Genomic DNA, 26,542 nt, shown 5'->3' on the forward strand with positions numbered 1-26,542 from the left:
AGATGCCTAAGTATAGCTGGAGAAGGTCAACCATCCAGGAAAGGAGGAGGAAGAGGAATAACAGTTCTAAGCACAGGGGAGGCAAGAAAAGGATAGAATGAGGGAGAAGGAGGGAGGAGTCCCCAGGGAGACAAGACATTGAAAGGAATATCCACATGAAGCAATACTGAGGGTCTAGGGAGAGACTTACTGATCATTTACAATATAGGAATTAGATAAAATAACAGATGCAAAGCATCCCTGACATTGCCTTGCCACTCTGTGTTAATTGTATTTTATCACCTGAAACCTTGAGTAAAGACCTGTTTGGTATCTCAGGCATTTGGGTTCACTGGTGAGAAAGAAGAGTAAATATTACCATTCTACCCTGGAATGCCAGATATTTACTCATCTTTTGTAAAAGACTGGACAGCTAAGGGAGCCACCTTGCCAGCAAGCCAGGGTATAAAGCAGTCCTTCCCCAATCATCTTCCTTCTTCAGAAGAGCACTGAACATCTGTCTTCCCATGGGCTGAAGGTAATGTGCCTGGATTATACTTAGGTGTATCACTGGCTGCAGAGTACAGGGTATAGTGGGACATGAATATTCAAGACTGGGACTGTGAGATCATTTAGAAGATTTGAAATAGAAAAAAAAAACAAAGGAGGGTCTGAACGAAAGCTTGGGAGTACATATAGAAAAGAGGTAGTATGTCTCGAGGAATGGGGAAGAAGGGAATTCTAAAGGGGAAAATAATGGGACTTATTGTTTCTGGGTAAATTTGCAGGACTGATTTATAGAACAAAAGGAGATAAAGCTACAAAAAGGCTAGACTACTATAAAAGTAACAAAGATGTAGACCTAGAGCTATCTAGTCAGGTTTTTGACATGTAACTTATTAATAATTACAAAAACACAATTAAAAATATTTCCCTGGCTCGTGACATGAAAAAAAGTCACAGTTGACTTAACCCTTTGCTGTCTAAGCAGTTAGCATTTCCTGGTCTGGATGCTATGACAAATTTTCTGGTGCTTAAAGTTGGTATGTACAAGTTCAACCACTGACTATCAGAGCAGGAGCCTGCACTCTGCAGTTGGTCATTAAGTGGAGCACTAAACCATTCAGTTATTTCTGTAGCATAGCTCGTGCCCACAGTTCTGCCTAATTGAAACACTGCAGAGGTCCTCTTCTGTCCCTTCTGTTTATAGTTCTCTGGGAGAGTTGTATTTTGGGGATTTTGCTTTGTGTTTTCTTTTGCATTTTGTATCTTGTATTTATCCCCAGATATATTTTGTGCTTTTCTTGCTAAGAAATGAAGTTCTTTTGGGTATATAAATACTTTCATGATAGACCATAGTCAATATTTGGTTCCTGGAAAGGTCTAATATGTAGTGCGTGCACTTCACCTATCCTGACTGCACTAGGCACATTTCACTTACAAATAAATGTAGGACATTGAAAACAAAGAAAGAAGATGATATCATGACAACTTATGCCTTTAGGGCTACTTATTCCTCTTCCTCTACATGGACAGTATTGCCTCTATTCCCTTAGTCATTCAAACTCCATGCTATCTCCACTGAGAAGACTTCTATAAGAAGATTCAGATATTTCTTCTTTTCTGTATACTTCCTACCTTATAAATAAGTTAATTTGAATAGGTGGGTTATTTTGGAACCTTTGGATGCCTGCTTACCTGAATGTAAGTTCTCAGGCTCAGTGTCATTGAGAACTATAATCATCTACACCAATATGACAGAATTATTAGGACTGAGAATAGAGACTACCTCTGTCAATATGAGTTACCATTTTGTTCCAGGCAATATTTACCCAAGAAAGACAGTAAACTAATAAACAGTCACACTATTTGCCTCAAGTAATTCCTACAAGCTGGTTTATCTTAAATAACAGTTTGCTCATCTTGGCTCACTTACCAAATAGTAGTTTATTAAGCATCTTTTCTTGCTTTGATGACCATTATGTCATCACAATTATTCAGTCCCAACCTTTTTCTGCTTTGAAAGTCCATTCTTAAATTACTTGAGCCAGACTTCCAGATACCCTCTCTTCTGTGATATTGCTAAGCTGTCAAAGTGGTATTTTCTCTTGCTGCAGTGGGAGAGGTCATCTGGTAGTGATTTTAGTGTATATTCAACATCTTTCGGTCTGAATCCATCCTAGAGCATAGTAACACTTAATAAATATTTATTGAGAGAGAAAGTTACGAGAGAAAATCAACATGGCATAGTGCTTGGGTTGGATGTAGGCAAATGGGGGAAAGAATCAGGATGCTCCCAAAGTACTAAGTGTTAACTTGTGCCATCACTTAAAGAGATGGTGAAAACAGAAAAGAATGTTTTCAGTGAGAGCACAGTAATTTCAATTCTAGACATGTTGAGTTTGAGATTTCTGAGTTTTGGAGATAGAGATGTCTAATTCCATGCTTAGTGATGGAAGGCTTCAGATATAAGATTGCAGGGGAGGTTGAGAGCATGTTTTCTTTCTCACAGTATAAGTAGCAGCATCAGCACTACCTGGACACTTGTTTAGAAATGCAAATTTGGGGACCAGGTCAGAGCCACTGACTTGAAAACTTTGGGGGCTAAGTTCAACTATCAGCCTTCCAATTGATCTAAGGCAACTACTTTAGAGATTAATTAGAACAACCAAGCCCTAACTCAAGAGACAAAATGCTACTCAAACTTCTGGTGATATGCTTACTAAGTTATGCTAAGACTCTGTTCTTTGCATAGTCAGTTCTTCACTAACATGGAGAACTAAAAGGCTGGCTGCTTTACACAGCAATTAAAACTTTTGCTTGCTGCATTTGAATTGACTGCACAACTTTTTACGTATACGCTTTAGGGAGAAAATTGCTTAGCTAAGGTTCCTCGTCTGTAAAATAGGAATACCAATATACACATTTCATTGAGTTCTTGTGATTAAAAGAGTTAATATGTAAAGTGTTTAAGGCTATAATATATTTGTCACTTTTAAAATTTTTACCTGTTTATAAAATCACTTGCCTTTTACCTGCTTAACTAAATATTTAATGTTTACAAGTAGTACACTTCAATTCTTTCGTCAGTCAGAAGCCTTCACTAGTTAGCCTTAGCATTAATTATACTGCATTGTTTGACCCACAGGAGGTGTTCAATAAATACATTAGTTCAGTGAATCGGCTTCCAGTAGTCATTTCTTTATTTCTTCTCTGAATTTTACAGCTTTTATTATTGGTACCTGTTATTTTGGCTCAAAACTATGAATTGTATTTATGTCTTGTTTCCTTCCTAATTATAACCTGTTGGGTGGAAACTATTGTAACTTGCTTTTTTTGGTCACCTACATAAAGGGAAATGAGAAATAATTTGTGCAAAATAAATAATTTTACTAATATTATTTTAAACCATGAAACCATTTACCCTACTAAATTATCGTAATTGGCTATTTTCCCACCTTACAATAATTTCAGTTATCTTCAGTTTATCCTGTCACTTTCTTCAGAAGGTCACAACATGGAAAGAACCAAGATTCTCCCATTCCTGATGTTAGCCAGTAAGATGGCTTTTATTATTTTGAGCCTCAGGGTCAGCCTCCTAGATTCAGTCTAATATTCCTAACATTATTTCTTGAACCAAAGCTAGGGTATTACAAGCTATTACACTTAAGCCAGAATAATGGTGTGTTATATGTTTTTCTCTAGAAACAGACCTCCAAGACTGGGGCAGGATGCTATTTGTCCTCTATGAGGCCCTATTTTCACCTGTAGGTTCCTTCAGCTTTCATTTAACCTTTCCAATAATCTCACTGCTTTATTAACACTGAGTTGAAATTCTGCTGGCATAGAGTATTAAAAATGTCCCTTCTTGTGAAGCTCCTTTAAATGTACAGAAAATTAGTATAATAAGTGTAATGAAAAGAGGTAAAGTAGATCTGAGCCCTTTTATTTGGAACCAAAGAAATCTGAGATTAAAATTTTAGCTCTGTTACTAATTTTCTGACCTTGAGTAAACAATTTAACATACTTGAGTGTCTATTAACTCATCTATAAACAAGGACATAAATATTTACTTTATGGAGTTATGTGAGGAAATCAAATAAGACAAGTTATGTTTGGTGCCCAGGGCATTGAAGGTATTTAAAAAATGATGGTTATTACTAAAAAAACAAAGGAAGAGAGGCCAATCTAGAGTGCACATGTTGTCATTATCTAGAAAATATGGTGGCCAGTATTGTGGGTATTAGTTGTATTCTAAAATTCTATTTAAATTCTGTTCAAATCTAAAATTACTTAAGGTAACTGATCTTTAAAGATCAATTAATCCTTAATGAAGTATTAACTGAAGGAATCATCCTACATAGTCGGATTCTGTGACACTTCTACCCTGAGAAGTTGTTCACTGTTCATGTGTGACTTAGTAAACCAGGAATTCTCTTAACCCATAGGCAAAGGCTGACTATAGCTAACTGACTGACTATTCACTGTGCACATCTCAGTACTGCCTTTAGGAAACAGGGTATGTTAAAAATAGTTGTTCTCAAGGGCTCTTTCAATTTTTTCATCAAGCTCTGGAGGAGGCAGTGAGAACCTGGAAATCCAACGATAAGCCTTTTCTTCTCCAGAAGAGCATATGCATTCAAAAATAAAACAGAAAAGTCTTTCTGAAGAAGCAAGATCATGGTGGTTATGAGTGGGAGAGAGCATTCTGAAGGGCATTTTGGAAATAAAATATCTTACTGTGCTGGGTACTAGTGGCTCATGCCTGTAACCCTAGTTACTCAGAAGGTGAAGCTCAGGAAGATAGTGATTTGAGCCCAATCAGAGCAAAAAGTTTGTGAGACCCTATCTCAAAAATACCCAACACATAAAAGGGCTGGTGGAGTGGCTAAAGTGATAGAGTGCCTGCCTCACAAGTATGAGGCCCTGAGTTCAAACCCCAGCACTGACAAAAAAATAAAAAAGAGAAGAAATCTTATCGTGAAATGCCAACATGCCACATGGCTTGCAAGGGTATTATTTTATTTATTTTTCCTGAAAAATACCTGTAGAAAAATCCCAACTGATATTCTGAGTCCTGTTGTTTTGACCACTGTCTCACATATAAGAACAGCTTCAATTTCTCCTATTTCTTCCTGTTATTTCCCTTAGGGCTAAGAGCTACCTAGGCTCCAGTGAGGGGAGCTGGTATTCTTACACAACCTGGGAGTTCAGAGTGGAGACTAAGAAGAACAAAGGTCAGTTTATGGAAGGTGTCTTCAAAGAACTTATGTCTGGCCAGAGCACAGACTTTGCAGAGATTTCTGCTGCAAATTTCTTTTTAAGTTTGCCAAATACAGCTTCATTTATATTAATAGACTTTCTATCTTTTACAAGGCATATCTCTGTAAGAAGTCTAAAAGCTCAAGCTATGCATATATCTCTATAAATTACTTACTTGCAGTCAATAAATTATTAGTGTCAGTGTTCTACATTATGAAATTTATACAAATTTGTGATAGATTGAACAAGAATCACAGAAACCATTGAGATTTATAAATAATAAAGTTGATTAAGTTATAGCTAAATACATTTTATACTATAATTTTTGTTCTCTACCCTTCCTTTTCTTATGAAGAAAAGTTTTTTTTACATTCTTGAACAAACATGGGTCCCACCCCCTTCATTTGTGATATGACTATAAAAATGTTTGTCGAATGAAGAATAGTCAGAATGTTCTTGCTATTCAAATTTGTTTTGGATTTATTAAAGCCTCTTCCTGACGTTTATGCTTCCTGGTTAGTTTGGTGCTCTTTTTGTGTCGTACTCTTCAATTTCGGTCTCATTATCCTTTTTGATATCCTAAAAAGCAGTCTACATTTGCTCCTACTTTCTCCCTCCATTTGCTCTTCAAAGCTTTGTAATTCGAATTTTGTCTCCTCTATTTTACTAATACCCCTCATAAAGCAAAATGGTGCCCTTACATTAGTCAAATTTGAAGGCCTCTTTTAAGTTTCCATCACTTAATTTTAATGCAGAATTGAATCATCTTGTCCTTAAACCTTTGATTCATTGTTGCTTTTTCTCTCATCTCTTAGAGCAGCTGATTTACTAATTTCTCTTCCAGTAACCACTATTCAAAGAAAGAATTCCTTAAAGATCCCTCTACCTGCCCCAACTTCCAGTGGTTCTCAGCTTTGGCAGTGTTGTAGAATTACCAGGGAAAGCTTTAATTATTTACGAGTCTGAGTCCCACCAGCACAGGTTCTGATTTAAATTTGCTGGAATATAGCCCAAGTAGTGGGAGTTTTTATTAAAAGCTTTCTAGGTGATTCTTCCATCCTTCCAGGACTGAGAACCATCTTAAACCGTAACTCAGATTTCACAGGAGCTATTATTTTCTTAGAAGGGCAAAATTGGATCAAGCCACCATCTTATGGAAAGCCCTAGGTGCCCTTTAATCCTGTGAATGCTGGGTGTTGACATTCTCGTGGTTCCTTCTTGTTCCAAGTTTCTAATCTTCTCAAAATTTGGTGTCCCTTGCATCTCACCTCTTCACTCAAGTGGTCATCTTGCCTCTGTTCCACACAAGTCAAATGCAGAATTCAACCCTCTTTCCTTGCCATCTTCCTAAACCAAACACAGAAGGTATCTTTGTGGTGGCAGACATTACTGAAGATTTGGGTCATTGTAAAGGTTTCATGTTGAAGCAAAAGAACATGGGCAATTTCTCAGTAGACTCCAACTCCCTCCCATATCCTTGAGCCTTCTCTTACCCAAAAGACTCTTCTCACACTTTAATTACCCTCATGTGAGTATGCTAAGTAATTTAGGTTTCTATCTCTTTTGACTACTTTTTTTTTAAATTGACCTCATGATTTTATTTTCTTCATTAAAAAAAACAAAAGATGGATCTTAGAACTGGATCAATTGTCCCTTTCTCTTCTTATCTCCTACCAGTTCAAAATGCTTCCATCCCTTAGTCAGCATTCTCTTAGACCTGCAGTTTTCTTTGTAGTTTTAGCCTTTTTTCTGGAAGATCGGCTTGGTCTGCCCATCATAGCCACTCTGCTTCCTGTCATAATGCCATTTCCCTGGCATACAGAGAATACTCGCCAGTCTTGTACTGTGTAATTTTGTGAAGTTTCTGTTTACCTCACTTTTTACAGAAACCCTGGTGAATTTTAGGAATGTTAACCTCTTTGATCCCACCACTTCAATTCCTTGCCCCAGAACCAGGTTACTTTAGAGTTACTCGGCCATTATTGGGTTTCTTTGGTTACATCAATGCCACACAAGGGCCTGGCCCCATCTGGGGAAAGTAACACTGACTCGGGGGCCAGGATGGTGCTGGGTATGACTGCGACCCAAGTCCTACAATGATTACCTTTTCACTACTTCTTAGTGGCAATCTGCTCTTACCAGTCTTTAAAATTGGGATCTAGAAGTATATGTTAGTTTTTTTCCTCTGAAAAGAAGAGGTCAATAGAATGGAAAATCTTGCCAAAGATCCAAGAATATGAAGGATTTTAATATATAATGTAGAAATTTCAATTCCTGAGTGCACTGAACTTCTAGTTTTGGTGGTATAGTGAATGTATGAGTTGATCACTCTCTGTGGCCCACACATATCGCAACAATAGAATGTAAGAAAAAGAAGAAACAATTTCAAAAACAGAATAAACTGTCCATGATCTTAGAATGCAACAGAAATGCAATGTAGTCAACAGGGCTAAATTCCAAGCTTATTGGTCTCTGGGTCATTGGTGCTTGGGATTTGGGATCTTTCACAGGAAAGGGTGAAGAAAACAGGATCACAGCTAGAAATTGTGAAAGAACTACCTCCCTTATGAAATAAGGTTTAAAAATAAAAGCAGAAGGTGAGTGCTGAGGACTAAGGCCTGCAATCCTAGCTACTCAGGATCAGGATTGTGGTTTGAAGCCAGCCCTGGGCAAATAGTTCATAAGACCCTATCTTGAAAAATACCCAATACAAGAAAGGGCTGACAGAGTGGCTTATGCAGTAGAGCTCCTACCTAGAAAGCATGAGGTCCTGAGTGCAAAACCCCAGTACTGCCAAAAACATAAAAATAAGAGCAGAGACACTGTACCTGACCCCATCTTTGGACTTTGAGGAAGGTATGGGCTAAGGGAGACTAAAAGAAACAAACAGTCATGAAATAAGTAGTTGAGCTAAGTCATCCCTCTTTTCGTGACTAAATGTGCAAAATCTACAATATTTCCATAGGTAGGACCCTACATCACTATGATAAGGTTCTGATATGAGGTTCTTGGCAGAACCTGAGATGAATGAAAAGCCAGTAGGCTAGAAGGAATATAGGAAGAGGTTAAAAATGAACAGAAAAAAGGTTTTTATTCAGAGTGTTTTTTCAATCTCCCCTAAATCCCCAAAAGTCATGAGGAAATCAAATGCCAAACAGACAGAAAGCAAAATCAGTAGTCAAAGCTGGCATTTACTCCAGAAGAGAAAGTTTGAAAGTAAATATGCTTTGGCTCTTCGAAAAGTTGAATGAGGCATCATTTTCATTTTAAAAAGCAGTAAGTTGTTAAATGATATAGCCACAAATGCAATGAAACAACAAATAGATTTGATTATATACCTTAGAAATTAAAAATAGAGCCATTGAAATAAAATGTAACTACTTCAGTTATCTATTGCAAATGTAATTAATGTGAGAAACTGTCTGGAAATTTAGTGGCTTTAAACAATGGCGGGGTCTTTCTGCTTCTGGGTCAGGGCCTTGGGCAGCACTCACTTGGATGGATAGTGTATTTGACTGCACTCTGATGGTGGCCAGTCTGCTCTAGAAGATCCCATTCACATGCTTTGGAGTTTTACCTTGTGGATTTTTTCTCTCCATACCATGCCTCATTATTCAATAGTCTAGCCTGTGCTGCTTTAAGGCATAGGGGCAGGTTTCCTTGAAAAAGTATGAAAGCAAAAGTGCCAGGCCTCAGAAAGTACTGGAATAGACAGAGTGCCCATTCTGCTGCAGTCTCTTTGTCAACTGAATCAATCCAGATTCATGGGAAGGGACATAGGCTCAACCTCTTCTTGACATGAATGCAATGGAAATTCTCATTGCAAAAATCATGTGAGACAGGAGATAGTGTTGTGATCATCTTTGGATATAAAACCTATTTTAAGAGTAGACTGAGTAAACACCGTAGGAAAAAAGTTAGTGAATTGGAAATGCTATTGAGGAACAGACTGAGAAAGCAGCATAACAGAAGCAAACAAGATGAAAGAGCAGTTAAGAGAACAGATTGATAGGAAGAATAGAGTTGAGTGAGGAAATGACAAAAAAAGCAGCATTTGTTGAGATGGTTAATAAAAATTTTCTCAAACTGCAAAATGTCAAAGTAAAAAAAAATTGTTTGAAGCAACTTGATAGCTACCCTGCAATGGAATGAGAAATAAAATTTAAATAGATTACAGAATGTGATGAATTATTTTCAATAAATATATAGAAAATAACCTTCAACCTCTAATTTTATATCTAGCTAAGCTATCAATCAATAATGAGGCAAATACATAACATTTTAGACACTGTAAACCTTAAAGTGTTTACAATTCACACACTAGAATTAACTTTTTTGAGATGGAAAATGAATAGAAGGCAAGGGATATAAGAAACAATGACAAACATAGATATTGATAAAATTTTTTGGTAAATGTGATATGTACATTTAAAAACAAGCTTGCATTAAAAACTCCCTCATAATAAAATTTTAAGCAAAATAATAACAGGGGTGGTGGTGATGTTAATGACTACACGTATCTTTGTTGTCAGCATAAGGATTAAGGTAAGGAATAATGAAGGCTTTTATTAAAAACAATTAATGATGAGTTCACATGTTGAAATTTAAGATTAAGATCTAAGATTAAAAACCAGACACATTTATGTAGAGAATATAGATTGCTTTTTCAAATCAACCAAAGACAAGCGATTAAAAAGAAAAGAAACACCAAGTTAACAAAAAATGCAAAAATAAAGATGCAAGAAATAAGTGAAAAAGTATCTGAAGTCTTAATGACATAAATGGATTAAATTCACCTTATTAAGGCATGATAGATTAAGACTTTTTACAAATCCAACCATATGCTAGTTACAAAAATAAAGCTGTATTATAACATGGAAAATGTAATTCAAAGCAAAGGATATTAACATATACAATGGGTACATAATAATGTGATGAATAGTCCATCAAGAAGACACACACACACACACACACACACATGCACGCTTCATTCACAAAATAGCCTGAAGATGTATAAAACCAAAATTGACAGTTAGAAAGACAACTGGACAAGCATGTAATTATCACAAGAGATTTAAAGATATTCTGCTAGAAGTAGATACTTTCTGATGTGATGTGCTGAAAATTAATGATGGTGTAAGCAGAACTTTGTGTGCTCCCTGGGTTACAGGGGTGCTGAGGTATGATCTTTTTGCTATTGTGGTTTCTGTTGTAAGCCTGGGACACCTGAGCAGCCCTTCATTCTCTTGCAACTGCCTCCAGTTGTGAACTGACTAACACATTTATAAAAGTGTCAAACTGGTGAGCAAAAATTTAAAAAGAAAACGTAATATCTTGAATGGGAACAAAGCCAGAAAGTTAGTGCGTACATCTATGCTTTTAAAGTGTTTAAGTTGGGATATGTTTTCTGCTTTGTAATTTGACAAAAATTTTAAAAACATGGAATATTGTACATATTCCAATTCAGTAATTATAATTCTAAAACATTTTATCAGTATAATCACACAAAAATACAAGTATATATTCATAAGGATTGTTATTACAGAATTATGTGAAACAGGAAAAGATTGAAAATAACTTAAATATCCAAAAATATGGAGTTGGTTAAATTCACTTGTAGTTATATGATAGAATGATATGTAAAATTAAAAGAGGTATAGAAATGACCGAGACAATATTTCATACTTCTAGCAAGTGTTACCTGGATTTGTGGAGACATTGGTATAAGGACTGAAGCATTCCTTCTGACTTATAACAGAGTCTCAGAATTCTCTTAATATCAAACTGTAAGTCAGAATCAGAAATAAAAGAAAATGTGAAGTTTATGAGCCATACTTATTGTAATGGGAATAGCTAATGACATAGAAAAATGCTCATTATGCACTGTATAAGGGGGAAAGGTGGAATTACCCAGCAGCATATATTGAAGACAAATTTTCTTTAATGAGTATTCATGCTTACATATGTGTAGATAAAAATGTTGGCATTAATGTAAAAGTAATCATTTTCAGGTAATGGGATTGTGTATGTGTTTTATTTTTATTTCCCATAGTGGTGTATTACTTTTGTAGGAAAAATACATTTAAAACATATTTTTACTTACTTTTTAAGCTCCTGCATTTAAGAATCCTTCCACATATTGATTCATTTTCTCCCTTGACTCCTTCAGGTGTCTGAGCCTTTTTCATTGCACTTATCAGAGTTTGACATTTGTTAGAGCAATCTGTGTGTATACGTCTTTCTCCTCAACTAGATTGGAATTTCTGGAGGGTAGTGACTCATCTTACTCATCACAAGTGGATTGCTAATAATAGATGCTGGGAATTATTTTGCTGAATTGAATTCAATTAACTTCTGGAGAACACTTTCATCTAAGTCCAATGGCAATAAATCCATATACCTTATACTCAAATACAGTCAGAATTGATTCCAAGAGGTGATAGAACCTTGAAGCACGTTGGGCTCAGGGAACTTCTTCAATTCCTTTAAAGAGCTTTCCCCAGACTTCTTAATTTTGTGCTAGCAAAGGTAGATATTTTACTTCTACTGTTTAGAACTTGGTGGGATGGATATTCTAGGTAGTATGGACATTTTAATTAAGATGGACAATTTAGGCAATACTTTTCCAGTTTTCTGTCTGCAGCTGAGGAGGTGTTCATCTTTTTAGAGGTTCTTGAACTCAGTAGATATAGATTATTTTTCACCTCCGTGTCCCTGTGGCTATGATGTCATTGTTTAAAAAAAGATGAGCTGGAAATAATTTCTCCCATGGGCAGAATATTCAGTGATCCAGAAAAAGTTACTTAATCTCCTATTTTGCATCATTAGCACTATTTTCTGTTAGAAGACACCTGAAAAATAAGTATTCTGAAGGCAGGACCATAAATGGAGTAAGAGAGATAGAGAGATATTTCCAGGACATGCTTAATGGAACACAGAACTTGTGAAGCTAATCTGAACCTAAAAAAAGGAAGCTGGAGATGAATAATAGAACTATCATTTCCATTATTCAGTGAAATATTATTATTAGCTAAGCTTTTCTAAAGTTGAGTTTAAATAGCCACACAGCAATAATAGCAACAAATCACATTGTTGTAGTCCCTGTTGTTTGTTGTTCTGCTTTTATATTAGTCATGACCAAACCATTTCAGGAAAGAAAAATGCCTTCTTATTAATGCTCTTCAAAGTAGGAAAGTATATAACCTTTCTGGGTAAACTATTTCAGAGTTGAGCATTGCTTGCTTTAAACAACAAAGAACATTACATATATAAATAACTGACAGTGAAACTGAAGTCTATGCCATTTTGTTCTATGTTTAATAGGTATGGGACTAGTGGTCCTAGTTCTCAGTATTATAAAACTTTATATGTATGACAACAGGCACTTGCACCAGAGTTATAATTATTAGGGAAATGACAATAGAGATTTGTATGTCTCTAAAGTTTACTAGTCTTCCCAATTACTTGTAGTTGGGTAAGCTGGCCATTTGGGTGGCGGAGTTGTTATGTATGCAGCTAGATGTAATTTTGTGGAGGACATGAAGACTAGGATGACCTGCATTCATGCAAATGTAGTAACAGCATAATCAATAATTTTTCCTATTTCTCTTCATGATAAGCCAGCTCCCTGGTTTTATTTCTTGATATTTAGACATAGGAACATGGGATTTTATACCTGGAAAAGATTAGTAAAATACTCTGCACAAATCTCATAATTTTCCAGACAAGAAAACCAGAGGACTAGACAGCATAAGTAAGTGAAAGAGCTAACGTAGAACACAAGGCTCCTGACCTCTGGCCCTAGCTTTTAATGCCTCTTCATTACAGCATTCTGTATCTTATGCTTTACAACAGTGGCTCAGTTAAAGACATTTGTGCACAAGAGCTTAAATTCTTGTTACCTCAATTATAGTCCTTTGACCTGTGACAATCCATTATTGTCTATCTCTGGACAGTGATATGTAAAGAAACCAAAAGTAAGTATTTACAAACTTGTATAAAAATAAATTTATATTTATTGTATTTATAAAAATAAATACAATTTATTTTTATTGTATAAAAATAAATTTGTATCTGTTGACTCTAATAATAAACCAGTTGGACTTGTATTTTTTAATGTGTGTTTTTGTAATTTCATAATTCATTTTGCAGTATATTATAAATACATTGGTCTTTACTTAATTAGAAGTAAAAACAAGTCCACCATAAATGGATTGAGAAGCACTGATCTAAGTGGGGCCTTGGGTTTTCCCAACATTGAGAAGGCATTAAAACAGAACAGAATGCTTATAAACTTATAAAAACAATCAAAAGGAGTGAGCTTAGCATATACATTATAACTGAACTTGGACAGGTAGGCTCAGAAAAACACTGAGTTAGGAATGTTTTTATTATATCCTATTAATTACTCTTCAGTCAACAAAGTTCTTTTTTTGCCAAATCAAGAAATCTTTTAGCAATGGGACAATTACTATATACTGTTATTCTACCACGTTTTCTACCATCATTTTTAATACGTGGCCCAGTATATCTCTTGTCCCTTAATTTGAATTTTCTAAGAATGGTAGTATCTATCACTACTTACTAGCCAAGTTCATTCTAATCACAAGTAAAATTTCATTGTCATTATAAAAAATTTTATTCAGTCCTCTGGGCTTTTTCACCTCAAATTCAGTAAGTATAATTGCTTCCCATTATCCAAGTCAAAGAAAAACTCAAGGATGCTTGAACACAGTATCAATCAAATTTCTCCCAGGATTGATAATGATAACTGCCCTCTCAGATATCCCAGCCTTTTATTAACCCATATGGCACAATAAGGGCAAACTCCCAGAAACCTAAGTACCTAACACAGCTTAAACATGAAGTAAGAAAACCCCGTGATCAGTGAAAAAGGGCTCTCATAAAATCTGCACACATTTCTAAGTACCAGGGCAAAGTGTCAAGCTGTCCCAGATCAGGGTGGAAAGTCTTGGTGTTATGAACAGATTCAAGTTAGTCACTGATGCTCTTCCTTTTACTATGAATAGCCTAGCCACTTCTATACCGAGCCCTCAAACATTGCTTTCTCTGTCAAGTCTATTCTAAGACTTCTGTCCTTTCATTCTCACTGCACTGACAGGGCTTTGAGTATATTTCAGGGGATCTTCTCTAACTCATTGTACTTTTTTGTTTACATGTTTGCCTGTCAAAATTTTCCAGTGAACAAGATATAAGGCAAGGAATGTGTTTTATGTGTACCCTTAGCCACTAGTATATAATAAGCATTACACAGGGTTTGCTGAAGGAATGAATATATGGTTATCTGATTTCCCTTCAGTTCTTCTGAGGTTTAAAAGCCCCTGTCTGGTTACAGCTATCATATTTATTCCTTAGTCATAAAATGTACATATAACCATAGTACTTCTGTCTACCAGCAGGTTGCAGTTTTTTCTTGCAAACATCTGTGATTCCAACAGAAAATACAAATGATGCTAGAGTAGAATTTTGTCAAGGATAAAGCTCATAGCTCATACCTGCATTCTTGGTTCTGGTTCTGTTTTATTAATCTGTCTGTTTCTATGTTTGACCCTTACTTGTCTTGACCGGTGGAGAGCTGATGGGCCCTTCCCTCCAGTTAGACAAGGTGTGTCGATTCCCTTCCTGCATCCTCTAATCTGTCTCATGCCCAGCATATCCTGTTCTTGTTTCCACTTGTTTATAATTTTAGAATATCTACCTCATGTAAATTTCTAAGTATGAAATATGAACTCTAAGCCAGATGTGGTGGTTCACTCCTGTAATTCCAGCACTGAGGCTAAGGCAGAATCATGAGATTGAGGTCAGCCTGGGCTACATAGTGAGACTATCTCACAAAAGAAAACCAAACAAAACTGACCAAACAAATGAAAATCCTCTAAATACGAAACACTGGAATGTATACTAGGCATGTATTTTGCATTAGGCTTCTTATTTTATACAATGGACACATGAAAGGGCAATGTATAGCCTTGTTCTTGGGGAACTCACAATTTAGTGGGAAAGATACATGGATTAAAAAAAAATTGATGGTACTTGGGATTAAACTCAAGGGCCTCAAGTACGCTAGGCAAGCACTCTCCCATTTGAACCACATCCTGGGACTTTTGCTTTTAGGGTTTTTCTTTTTTTTAGACAAGGTCTTACACTTTTGTCCAGGTAGGCCTTGGACCTTGAGCTTCCTCCCTCCACCTCCCAAGTGGCTGGGATTTTAGGTGCGCACCACTGCACATAGCCAGATAGTAAATTATTAAATTACCTAGTGCTACCACTGATTGAACAGGCACTCTGCTAAGTCTTTTCCTTCTTATTAGACAACAAAATTATCATTCTTGTTTTACAGAGAGAAAAATGAATCTTGGGAGAGATTGTATAAATTATCTCTGGACCTGTTACTTATAAGAAGCAGTGAATATTTAAGCTTAAAGCATTTGAGTACCAAATCTATACATGTAGCTGTGTGGTACTGTCTCTGGGGCAGAGGTCCCTTCCTTGTCTTCTTTCCTAGCTTATCTAGAAATTTCATTGTGAGGAATTTCAATTACATCTGATAAGTTAGCTGCCATGTGTACACTATTTTTCTTTAATATAGATGAGTGATGTCATGCAGGATCTTAAGTAAATGTGAGAAATTAAAACCTGCATATTTGCTCCAATATATCAGGACCACCACCTTACCAGAGACTAGGTTATTATTTTAGTATTTATTATTTAGGAAAACAAGCAGGCTGTCACTATAGCCTACATTCTATAAATGTCTTGAAAATCGTTTTGCCTTAACTTTCTCTCCCTATTCTTCCCAGCTAAGTTAATTAGTCTTATACTGTATAAATTTCCAGGTCATTATCCCATTTTTTTCTTTCTAAAACAGAATCATCTTTCCATTTCCTGAAACCTGTCTAATCCTATACAAATTCTTAAAACTGACAGTTAGCTGACCCATGAGAATCTGATAATTTCATAAACACCTTGTTAGGAAAATGACAGGCACTATAAACTTGAACTCATTTAAGTTCCTCCCAGTTCTCCTCCAACTGTTGCTTGATTTCTTGCCCTTGCAGCTTATATAATATCTGCTATGTTTCCAATAACACTTCATTTCAGTACTGTGGTTTTATTAGTGTTAACTATGGTCAGTTCTCAAAAAAAATCATAAAACAAAACCAAAACAACACAAGAAGTCACATCAACGTATCCCTTCATTTTTCCTGCAATGAGAAGTGATACACATTGAACCAGAGTTCTGGTTTCCTACAAGCTAGCAAATCCTGCCTTTGTTACTCTGAACATGATGGCATTTAGTAAGCAGCGAACCATGTCTGCTCTTCTTTATGTGCTGATGCTTCTGTGATATGTTTCCCCCCGATAAAGATGGAAACTCCACAATCTGTTGAAAAGTAAGCATTAAATTTATAGTGAAGGGTTGTGAATTTTTGAGTGCTATTTTTATTTAGTTCTGCCCATATTTGATAACTCCACTATCCAAAGAGACACAATAGTTAATTCAACTCATTTAAATATAATTAACACATTGAATTTGGCCAATATTTGATTATTAATGCTACATTTGGATCTATTTTTAGTGGATTTTAATAGTTACTATTAAGTTGTGAATATGTCACATTCAGGACATTTCTTGATGATTTTATAAAAGAGATTTCTGCCTTAAAGACCTTCATTTCATCATATTGTTGTACTCCACACAAATATTATGGAACACAGTAGTCAGAGATTGACAGACAAATAAAACCAATAGGATGCATAGACACTTCAAGCACAGGTACTTTCCAATTGGAGATGGAGTTTGTAAGTAACAATCTGTATGGCTAGAAAGGAGAACTTGTTAACTCTGAGCTAAATCAAGACATTCCATGTCATTTCATGGAAAATGAAATAGGTAGAAGCACCCACACATGAATTTCTTACCTCTTCTACTGAGTAATAAGATGCTTATAGACAGAATTATATATCACTTTTCTTCTGTTCCTTATGGATTTTTGCATCTTTGTATTGTTTAAATGAGAGAATGAATCTCTGAAACAATTAACCCATAAATTCAATAAGCAAAGCGATCATGGAAATCCAAAAGATCATCAAGGACAAGATTAAGTGTAGTGACAGTCCAGCTAGTGAGGGAAGAGATTGAGTACAATGAGAGGTGAGGGAATAGAAGTGTCTGGGAAAGAGGCTGTTGTCATAAAGAGAAATGCAGTGAACTTGATGTCTTCATCATAGTGGTTTTTTTACAGAATGTGATCCTCCTGCATGTAAAAGTCCTGAGGTGGAGGTATATGTATAATGATTTTAGACAATCAGTGCAGACAAAAATATTTTTTAAAAACTTAAATCTTTGCTAAAAGAATTCTGAAGAAGGTTTTCTATAATATGTATGGAATATTATACAGAATTTAAGATCAAATATCCTTCCCACTGAATTAAAATTTTATCAATGATAGACAAGAGTTGCAAAATAGAATGAAGAGTAAAGGTAAAAACAAGTGGCTTGATTAGCAAGCTCCAACTCACTATGGTAAATGGGTCAAAATCTCTACTAGGTTACTATTTATACATGAATGAAGTATGATGAAGTTACTGTGCTGAAGTAAGTCCAAGTGATAATTTACCTATTAGACATTCTGCTTCCAATACTGTTTTGAATCAAGGAATTTACTAATGTAAGTGTCAGACTCTGAGTTCATTAGTGGTGAATTGACACATCTGCCTGTCGTCATGTGACTTGACTCCAAAGGCAAAGGCAGGTAGAATGCTAGCCTTAGTTCAGAGAATGCTCATAAAAAGACAGCCAAGCACTGATCTCCAAGGGTTCTGAGTCCTTTGATAGGCTTCTGGCATTTACCGCTTGGTCCTTTGCCTTTCATACTGAGGCTTTTGTTTCTTTGAGGACTGGTTTGAAGGAGCAGGCACAGAGAAACGCTTCCATGTATCTGGCCATGCCAATTGCTCTATCACATTTGGGTTACTATTAACATCTGGAATCTACCCATCTCATTATTGCACAAAGAACAATCAGCTCAATTCTTCCCTTCTTATCCTGCACACTGAAGCAACATGTTCTCAGTGGAGAGAAGCATAAAAGTTCCCTGCCTCCTCTCAAGGGAGGAGGCTTTATTCTCTCTTTCCTACATAAACCTGACAAGGCCATGCGTTAGCAGCACAACTTTGACCCATGGGTTGCAGAAGTGGACTAAATAACTCTGAGCACCTTGTGAAAGTCCTCTGGGAAGTCTCTTTTAAGATAATATTGTGTTCCTTGGAAATGTATAAAGGAAAAACTGGACTTGAAATAAAAATACATGATTTTGAATTTACCCCAACTTGCTAGCTACATAAAAATAGCCAGGTCTTGTTTCTGAGTTTCCTTATGGCATGAGAACAATAAGGTTCACATCAAGTTGCTGTGGAGAAATAATGAGATGTTCTGTGGCAAAGATCCTGGTACCAAAAAAAAGATGCTCAATTAGTAAGTGCTAATGCTATCATGTCCTCATGGCATCTGATAGAAGACTAGGCACTGTGCTAAGTGCTTTCCAGATACCATCTAATTTATTCCTCCCAATTATCTGGTGAGGGAGTCACTGTTTATCCTCATGAATTTGATGAGGAAATGAAAGCTGAGAGAATTAAATAACTACCTCAAATCTCCCAATAGTGAATATAAATGCTGGAATTTGAATGCTTTCAATACATTTTTTTCCTTTTGCATGCATTGACTCTGAATTTTAAAAAGAAAGTTAAAGAGCCATAAAAAGGAATAGGCTGGAACTCTAATAGACTCCTGTTCTCACAGCCAGGGTACGTGATACTTCTCTTACTTGATATTTATTACTTGATACTTCCTCAACAGTCTAAGCTCTTGAAGATTCTAAGTTTTATTCTTTATTACTATTAATTTTATGTATAAAACACAGCACCTAGAACATAGTAAAGCTTCAACAAAAGGTTTTTAAAAAATATTTATGATTTCATGTATTTGTTAGTATAAAGATTTTTGATTATATGAAAGGAGTATGATCTACAATTACTCAAGAGATGAAGAGGGAGGAATGACTGTGGGTTCCCCATGACTGTCCCAGAATTAGTAAGAACTTATAAATTTTCCTGACTGCTAAATCATTCCAAAAATTTATTATAGCAGAAATTAGCCTGACAAGTGGCCCAAAACTAAAACAGAGTTTTGAGTGATTTGGGTTTCTTTGAAATTCCTTGTCAAGTTGGCACTGATTTCCTGACCAGAGGTACTAGTGTGTCTTAATGTTTCTGTGATGCAGGTAACTCACAGGCCAATAATGTCACATAAGTCATGGAAATACACTCAGAATTGCAGCCATTTAAGAGTAAAAAAGTAATAGGTAAAGTGACTTAGGGGGAATTGTTTCTCATGAAAATTCCATTGTAAGAGGAGTCTGTGGAATTACAAAAAGGAATCATGATATCATTTTAAAATACTGAAAGAAGTCCTTGTGGAAACTGGAAGTAATTTCATTAAGAGCTTTGTCTCATGGAAGACTTCTCTATCTCTTGGTTATTGATTTTGAACAGTTTTATTCACCCCAAGGCATACTATGATCTCCGTTCATTGAAGGAGGCAACCCCATAGAGTGACTAATGACTACCTTCATGAACTGGAGATGTGCTGATGGACAGTGTTGGGAGAAGGAGAAAATAAGACTGGAGTGAAAAGTTGGAAGCAGCTTATTAGATAGTGGAAAAGCAAGATCATGGATCAAGGGATTCACCCAGAATTTTTAAAACATAGTTTCAGTTAGCTTTCTCTATTTTCTGGTAGGCCCCTAATACTCTTAGATTCTGATACAGTTTTTATTTATTTATTGACTGAGTTTGCAGTGTAGGCTGGCCTTGTATTGCTATGTAACCTAGGTTGGCCTTAAACTCATGATATTCCTGCCTCAACATCCCAAGTGCTAGGATTATAGTTTTGTGTTACCATGCTCTCTATAGATTCTATTTTTTTTGTTATTGACAGATGAGTAGTTTATTAGTTTGCTTGATTTTCTTTTTTTAAAATATATTTTATATATGTATACATTATTTGGGCCACTTCCCTCTACTTCCCCCCACTTCCTGGCAGAACCTGTTTTGCCCTCTTATTCTCTGATTTTGTAGAAGAAAAAATATAAAAGATAATAAGAAAAACATGGAATTTTTGTTAGTTTAAGATAAAGATAGCTATACAGAAAGATTCCTTATGTTCTTTCCATGCATATGTGTATTACAACTCAAATTGGTTCATTCTACCAGACCTCTTCACTGTTTCCTAGTCCCCTTCCCACAGTGGCTTCTATCAGTTTAAGATTACTATATTTGTTCCTTTATAGTGAGCACGTCATCCACATTCAAATTTTAGGTTTCCTTTCCTTTCCTCATGCCTCCCGTGCACATTCTCCCTTTTAGTGTGTGACCCATGTCCAATAATATTACTGCGTTTGTTTTAAGTCTATAATCTGCATATGAGGAAGAGCATGAGTTTTGGCCCTATTAGCCTAACTTTGCTTAAGATGATGTTCACCAGTTTCATCCATTTACCTGCAAATGACAAAATTTCATTCTTCTTTGTGGCTAAATAAAATTCCATTGTGTATAAGTATCACATTTTCTTAATCCATTTGTTGGTAGTAGGGCATCTTGGCTGTTTCCACAGCTTGGCTATTGTGACTAGTGCTGCAATAAACATTGGTATACAGGTGCTTTTGTTGTAAGCTGACTCACAGTCCTTTGGGTCTATCCCTAGGAGTGGTATTGCTAGATCATATGGCAGTTCTATTTTTAGCTTTTAAAGAACCCTCCATATTGTTTTCCAGAGTGGCTGTACTAGCTTACATTCCCACCAGCAGTGTATGAGGTTTCCTTTTTCCCGCATCCTCGCCAGCGTTTGTTTTTGTTGGTGTTCTTGATGATTGCTATTCTAACAGAGGTTAGGTGGAATGTTGGTGTGGTTTTGATTTGCATTTCCTTTATAGCCAGGGATGGTGAGCATTTTTTCATGTGTTTTTTTTTTTTTTTTTTTTTGCCACTTGGACTTCTTCCTTTCAAAAAGTTCTGTTTAGTTCATTTGACAATTTCTTAATTGGTTCATTGATTTTTGGCAGAGTTTAGTTTTTTGAGCTCCCTCTATATTCTGGTTATCAGTCCCTTGTCTGATGTACAGCTAGCAAAGATTTTCCCCTATTCTGTGCATGGCCTCTTCAAGTTAGAGTCCATGCGTTTTGTTGTGCAGAAGATTTTTAATTTCATGTAGTCCCATTTTTCAATATTTACTCTTAGTTGCTGAGCCAATTGAGTTCTACTGAGGAAGTCCTTTCCTATATCTATTGCTTCTAATGTATTCCCTGCTCTTTCCTGTACTAGTTTCAAGGTTTCAGGTCTGATACTAAGGTTCTTAATCCATTTTGAGTTGATACTAGTACAGGGTGACAGGCATGGATCTAGTTTTCAGCTTCCTGCAGGCAGATAACCAGTTTTCCCAGCAACATTTGTTAAAGAGACTTTCTTTTTTCCATCATATGTTTTGGCACCTTTGTCGAAAAATAGGTGAGCATAGTTACGTGGATTCATATCAGGGTCCTCTATTTTTTTCCACTGGTTTTAACGTCTGTTTTTGTGCCAGTACCATTTTCAATCTTTGTGATGTCATTGGGATTTTGATGAGTATTGCATTGAACACATAGATTGCTTTTGGTAGACTAGCCTTTTTCACTATGTTGATTCTGCCAATCCATTTGCATGGAAGATTTTTCCACCTTCTGTAGTCTTCTTTGATCTCTTTCTTCATTGGTTTGTAGGTCTTGTAGATGTCATTTACATCATTTAAGTTTATTCCTAGGTATTCGATTTTTTTTGAGGCTATGGTCACTGGAATTGTTTTCCTATATTCCTTTTCAATCTGCTTATTGTTGGTGTGTAGAAAGGATATTGATTTTTGTAAGTGGATTTTGTATCCTGCTACTTTGCTGCAGCTGTTTATGGTGTCTAGGAGTTTTGGGGTGGATTTTTTTGAGTCTTTTAGGTATGAGAGCATGTCATCTGTGGATAGGGATAGTTTGACTACTTCTTTACCTATTTCTATTCCTTTTATTTCTTCTAATTGCCTTATTACTAATGCTAGGAATTCCAGGACTATGTTGAATAGGAGTAGAGAAAGAGAGCACCTTTTTCTTCTTCCTGACTTCAGGGGAAATATTTTTAGCTTTTCCCCACTTAGTATGATGTTGACTATAGGTTTGTCGTGTACAGCCTTTATAATGTTGAGGTATATTACTTCTAGTCCTAGTTTCTTCAGAGTTTTTATCATGAAATGGCATTGAATTTTATCAAAGGCTTTTTTTGCACCTATTGAGATGATCAAATGTTTTTTGTCTTTGCTTCTTTTAATGTGCTGTATTACTTTTATAGATTTACATATGTTGAACCACCCCTGCATCCCTGAGATGAAGCTGATTTTGTTGTGGTGAATGATCTTTCTGATATGTTGTTGAATTAGATTTGCCATTATTTTATTGATGATTTCTGTATCAATGTTCATTAAGGAGATTGGCCTGTAGTTCTCCTTTTTGAATGTATCCTTGTCCAGTTTTGGGATGAGTGCAATACTGGCTTCATAAAATGAGTTAAGCAATGTTCCTTCCCTTTCCATTTCTTGGAAAAGTTTAACTAGTGTTGGTATTAGTTCTTTAAAGGTCTGGTAGAATTCAGTGGAGAATCTGTTAGGTCCTGGACTTTTCTTTTTTAGGAGACTCTTTATTGATGCTTCAATTTCATTATGTGTTATAGATCTGTTTAGGTATTTAATAGCCTCTTGGTTCAGTTTTGGGTGGTTATAAGTATCAAGAAATTTGTCCATTTCTTCAAGATTTTCCAATTTCTTTGAATGTAGGTTCTCAAAGTAGTCTCTGATGATTCCCTGTATTTCCTTGGTGTTTATTGTTATCTCCCTTTTTTTTAGATTTTACTAATTTGGGTCTTTTCCCTCCTCATTTTAGACAGATTTGCCAGGGGCTCATCAATCTAGTTTATTTTTTCAAAGAAACAGCTTTTTGTTTCATAGATTCTATGTTTTTTTGTTTTTTTTTTTGGTCTCTATATCATTAATTTCAGCACTTATTTTTATTATTTCTCTCTTTCAGTTTGTTTTGGGTTTTGCTTGCTTTTGTTTTTCTAGGAGTTTGAGATGTAGCCTTAGGTATTTACTTGAGATCTTTCTGTCCTCTTAATAGATGCACTCATGGCTTTAACCTTTCCTCTTAGGCCTGCCTTTGCTGTGTCCCTAGGTTCTGAAATGTTGTATTTGTAGTTTCATTAAATTCCAGGAACTTTTTGATTTCCTCCCTTATTTCTTCTATGACCAACTAATTGTTGAGCAATATGTTGTTCAACTTCCAGTTGCTTGTGTATTTTCTGCTGCTGTTTTTGTTGTTGTTTTGTTTTATTGCATTGTGATCAGATAGTATGCAGGGGGTTATTTCAATATTCTTATATTTGTTGAGACTTGCTTTGTGCCCTTAGATATGGTATATTTTGGAGAAAGTTCCATGTGCTGCTGAGAAGCATGCATATTGTGCTGTTGCAGGATGAAATATTCTGTAGACATCAGTTAAGTCCATTTGATCTATGGTGTCATTTAGTGCTAGGATTTCTTTGCTGATTTTTTATTTTTTTGGTGTGGATGACCTATCTATTGGTGATAGAGTGGTATTACCACTGTGCTGGAGTCTATATGTGGTTTTGTGTCTTTTGGTGTATGTTTAATGAAGCACTGACCTTGGGCACACATAAATTGATAATTGTTATTTCCTTTTGATGTATTGCTCCTTTTATTAGTATGAAGTGACCTTCTTTGTCTCATTTGACTAATGTAAGTTTGAAGTCTACTTTGTCTAATATAAATTTTGCTATTCCTGCTGTTTTCAGGGGCCACTACCTGGGTAAACTTCTTGCAACCTTTCGCCCTAAGTCATTGTTTATTTTTGTCAATGAGATGGGTGTCTTCTAAACAACAGTTTATCAGATCTTTCTTTTTAATCTACTTTTCCAAACAGTGTCTTTTGGTGAGGGAGTTGAGTCCATTGGCATTCAGTGTTAACATTGAGAGGTATGTTGTGGCTCCTGACATTTAGTTATTTTTGTTGTTAAGGATTTGATTATGTGCAGCTGAATCAATGTTCCTCTCTGATTACTTGTCTTTTCTTCTCTTATGGTTTAATACTTCCCATCCTTTTGTGGTTTTGTTTGCTTTTGTCTTCTGTGTGTAGAATTCCTTGTAGAATCTTCTGTAGTGGTGGCTTGGTGGTCAAATGTTGTTTTAGTTTCTGTTTATCATGGAAGGCTTTTATTCCTCCATCAAATTTGAATAATAGTTTTGCTGGTAGAGTATCCTAAGGCTGAAATTATTTTCTTTCAGTGCTTGAAGTACCTCACTCCATGCCCTTCTTGCTTTTAAGGCTTCTGTTGAGATGTCTGCTGACATTTTGATGGGTTTACCTTTATATATATATTTTTTTCTCTTACAGCCTTCAATATTCTTTCTCTGTTCTCTGTGCTTGTTGCTTTAATGATAATATGCTGTAAAGAGGTTCTATTTTGGTCAAGTCTGTTTGGTGTCCTGGAGGCTTCCTGTACCTGAATGGGCAATTTATTCTCAAAATTTGGGAAATTTTCTGTTATTATCTTGTTGAATATATTACACATCCCTTTGACTTGTACCTCTTCTCCTTTTTCAATGACCATGGTTCTCAGGTTTAGTCTTTTGATAGAGTCACTGAGTTCTTCCATATTCCTTCCACAGCTCTTGAGTTGTTTGACTAATAGTTCTTCTGTTTTTTTCTTTAATAACTATTTTATCTTTGAACACTGTCATTCTGTCTTCTACTTGTTCTAGTCTGCTGGAGTGGCCTTGCACTGTGTTTTTCATTTGACTAAGGGATTTTTATTTCCAGGATTGCTGTTTGATTGTTTTTTCTGAGATTTTCCATGTCTTTGTTCAACTCCTTTTTTGTATTTTGTGCTGTCTTCTTTATTTCATATACCTCCTCTTTTTATAGTATCCTTTGTTTCACTTTGGTGTTTGTTAAACTCCTCTCTGAACTCATTTAGTTGTTTGTGTGTCTTCTCAAGTTTTTTATTTGTGGTGTCTTGAAATTTCTTGAGTGCATCTTGTTCTTTCTGGTTAATTGTGTCTTGCAGTTTCTCCATGAGTTTCTCAGTGATCTCTTCCATGATTTCCTCTTGGAGATTTTTTTTGTGGCTATCACTAAGCTCATTTGTGACATTTATCATTGTTCTGTTGGGGTCAGGAACTGGGTATTCATTTTCTTTTTCTCCTTCTAAATCCTCTTGAATTGTTTTTTGGGGAGTGTAGTTTCCTTGACTTCTTCTCCCCATCATTCTAATTGGTGCAGTGAAACTATGTTCTTGATTGGCTAGTTGGCAGTTTTAATTGTCTGTTTTCTTTTCCCTTGATTTAATTTTTGTGTTGTGACTAACTTGGCTGTTAGCTAGGTTGATGTGCTATTTCTGTCCCTGGCCTGGAGGTGTAAATTAGCAATAACAAATTCACAGGTTCAATACTGGACCAATTGTTTACATATTATATAGAAAATCCCTTGGTGATAATATCTATAAACTGTGGGATTTTAGGGAAAGGGTAATGGTTGTTTGACTCGAGATATAAACTTGGGTAACTGGTAAAGGTGGCACTAAAATGGGGGGTGAAAAGAGGAAGAGGGGTAGGGGAAGAAGTATGAGGGCTGCTGGGTTTTGTGACCCTTGTGTGTGTTTGGGTGTTTTTCTGCTATTGTAGTATAGGGTACTTGTATCAGGGATTGCAAGGGGCTGGGGTTGTGTGTGGTTGTTATAGTAGGATAATCAGCAGGTGCTGAATGTGCAGAAGGGTAATAGGGTAACAAGTTGGGAAAGGATTTGAGGGGGACATGAAGACAGAGGGAGAGAGTGGATGAGAAGGGGCAGAAAGAATAGTTGGAGGGGAGAACAATGGATTGTACCACAAGAAAGGAGAGAAGGTAAAGGGGGTGAGAATAGGGATAAGAAAAAAATAATGGTAAAGTTAATAATACAAAAAAAAAAAAAACAGGTACAACAACAACAAAAAGTTCAGTCTGCTTGGCAAAATTTCTGGACTTGTTCCTTTGGGATCTAATCCTGGAATCCTGGTATTGGCATTTGGTATTCTGGGCTTTGTGGGGCAGGGTGCTGTCTCTCTTGTCAGATAGCTTAGAAGGGAGATAGCTAC

At 36.0% G+C, this 26,542-nt stretch overlaps 1 long non-coding RNA gene across 1 annotated transcript in view; it reads left to right on the top strand.

Annotated features, from left to right (window-relative positions):
* Window positions 1–338: 338 nt before the first annotated feature.
* Window positions 339–26,542, top strand: part of LOC141423901 (uncharacterized) — a 53,192-nt gene continuing 26,988 nt past the window's right edge. Inside the window, exons 1-2 of the long non-coding RNA XR_012448664.1 lie at window positions 339–517; window positions 5,131–5,216. This is a non-coding gene — a long non-coding RNA (uncharacterized lncRNA). The remainder of the gene's footprint in view (window positions 518–5,130; window positions 5,217–26,542) is intronic.

This window comes from Castor canadensis, chromosome 6 (assembly GCF_047511655.1).
Source record: "Castor canadensis chromosome 6, mCasCan1.hap1v2, whole genome shotgun sequence".
NCBI lineage: Eukaryota > Metazoa > Chordata > Mammalia > Rodentia > Castoridae > Castor > Castor canadensis.